Source organism: Schistocerca piceifrons, chromosome X (genome assembly GCF_021461385.2).
Source record: "Schistocerca piceifrons isolate TAMUIC-IGC-003096 chromosome X, iqSchPice1.1, whole genome shotgun sequence".
Taxonomy (NCBI): Eukaryota; Metazoa; Arthropoda; class Insecta; order Orthoptera; family Acrididae; genus Schistocerca; species Schistocerca piceifrons.
Window position 1 is genome coordinate 5,898,732 of NC_060149.1, and position 2,651 is coordinate 5,901,382.

A 2,651-nucleotide genomic window follows, 5' to 3' on the forward strand; every position below is an offset into this window, starting at 1 on the left:
GTGGTGACTTTGTCATCAGCGAGGAAGTCCTTTAGAACACCGCTGTTCTTTAGTAGGAGTGGCCGTGTTGGAGTGGTGTGTCTTTGCGTTCTTTAGTCCTTCAAATGGGCTTAATCACCCAGTTACAGGTAGACCTAAAGTTATATATGGACTCCGAATCATACGGCATCTCCATGATACACAAAGGCTGTCGTGTAGGGTCTGCAACTGGAAGCAGATGAGCCTCCGTAGGGCACGCTAAACGAACCGATGACGAAAGTAACTGCTCTTCTTCGGATCTTCTCTCTCATTGCTACCTGCAAAAGAGCCAAGGCAATTTATTTCCAGTGTTTATACAGAAATACGTACTCCACCGTTTCCATGATAACAGCAAATTTATTATAACTTACTGGCCGGATGGCGTGTCCGTCATCACAGCTGCCAATCTACAAGAGGAAGGGACGTCAGCTGCACCATTACCCCGTGAATCGTATTCTGTGTGTTGTCATATTTTAACGGTTTGCATAACGCATTTCCTGAGGCAAAAATCGGGACTCGCCAGCATTTACCTAAACGAGAGCTGAATATTGTTAATGTGTCAGGATTGACGAGGAAGGGAAAGCAGTAGGCACCCGCTGAGATGATGAAGTTAAACATTTTATGATTGACATAATGGTCTATTTCAGTAAAAAGTGGTTGAAGGCAGGCCTAGAGAAGCAGCCGAAACTGAGTGGGCTGCTGCCCACGAGAGCAGGAGAGGAGAGGAAGAGAACGGACGACGTGTCCGCTTCCGGCAGCTGGCCGCGGCTCCACCACCTCCAAACTTCCCTATTGGACAGCCAAATTGTAGACGCGTAGTTCGGTAGCGTTACTTCGTCGGCTACACGTGAATTAAGGTGCTAATGGTTCAACACGTGGGTTTTGAAGTGGTTCTGTCCGGTATAATGCAACGTGACTTACGAGCTGAAACTAGCAGAAGGAACTGGCGAACATCAATAGATATAAAAAATTAAATTTTTATAATATTACATCCATTCAGTAACGGCCCCCACTGTACAACTTCGCACACGCTTGCTGGGCGGCGCACCAGACCAACGGTCATTAATTCGCCACGTTGATTGCATCCTGATCTGATTTCCTCTCTGTCTGGAAAAGTAGCGTGCTACGAGTTGAGCCACACTTGCCAGACTGAAGGCTGACTGAAGGCTGACAATAAAGAATCGTCCAGAAGATGGTTTCATTACCTACTGGCAGATAAATTAAGTTTCTTCACGATTGTTTCATTGAATATCAGCATGGCATATCTCTTCTTACAATTATACTGCCTGACAAAAAAGCGAAAAGGAGATGGAAATTTCACGGGCTGAGAGGCTATGTGACGTTATTGCAGTGATTACAAAATGGAGTCCACTTAAAAATGTACTTGGCGGTATCATCCCACTTGTCACTTCGACATGACATCCCCTCTGGCCTGGATGCACACTCTGATTCGTTAGGGAAGGGCGTCACTAAAGCCTCTGATTCCCTCCTAATGCAAGTTGGCCGACCGCTGCTGTAACAGTCTATGACATCACGGATACTGGCAAAGGGATGGACTGGGACGTCAAATTCGGTCCCATCTGCTCGTATAATGGCGCAGAAGGGAAACGTGGCTAATTCTTGTTTTTCAGGATGTGCGCTAGTCTTCTTGGTGCATTGTATGGATTCGTAGGTGGTTTAGAGAGAGAAATGCCGTGTGGGGCATCTGCTAGCAAAACCAGCAGGAATCACACAACAGTTCTTCATCAATTATTTCATCTGAGATGGTCTTCTGAATACACCGTGATTTCTACCCGGTCCGGTGTTCCCTTGTAATATTGCATCGCCTTTGCTGCAGGCGAGGTTGCACCGCGTACGGTGAATACGCGCTGACGAGAGGCAGACCGCTGTACTGGCGGCTCCGACACGCGAGGCGAATTGAGGCGGCAGAGCGCGGCCACCCACGTCTTCTGCGGTAACGTTGCCGGGAGTTGACGTCTGGACCAACCTCTACCGTTTACTGACACTACAGCTGCCAATGAGTCATCGACAAGTAATAGATATTTTCGCCCACTTACGTGCAGTACGGTACATTTATTTATGTTAAAGGTTAAGTGCCTATCCCTGTAACCATCCTAAACCCTCTGCAAATCTTTCTACGAGTGTATATTGAGATGAAATGTCTCAGAAATTTTTTTATGTGGAAACTCTTAATGTTTTTAAATGAAACAAATATTGGCATTCTTCATCTTTATTTTTCGTTTCTACATATTTTTTCTCAACAAAGTCACCCCGGCGACGAACACGTTTCTCCCAACGGGAGAACAGTTCGTTGATACCGTCACGGTAGAATATTTGCTTTTCACGAAATGTGTTTGTGGTATTTACGAACAACAATCAGATGTCTAAGGGAATAACCAAAATGAAAATTTGTGTTGTAAAGTCACTCGAACCTGGACTTCAATTCTTACGCGAGTGGTAGCTTTAACAGCTTTGGCTATCCGTGCACGAAAAACGAATTGGCTTAAACTTGCATATCTCGTCGTTCCTGCATCACAACCTGTACTCGTACATACGTTATGTAATCTTGTACAGGAGAGGATCTTTTAATTAAAAGTCGCTCCTAGCAACATTGGATAAATTCGATATTGCAG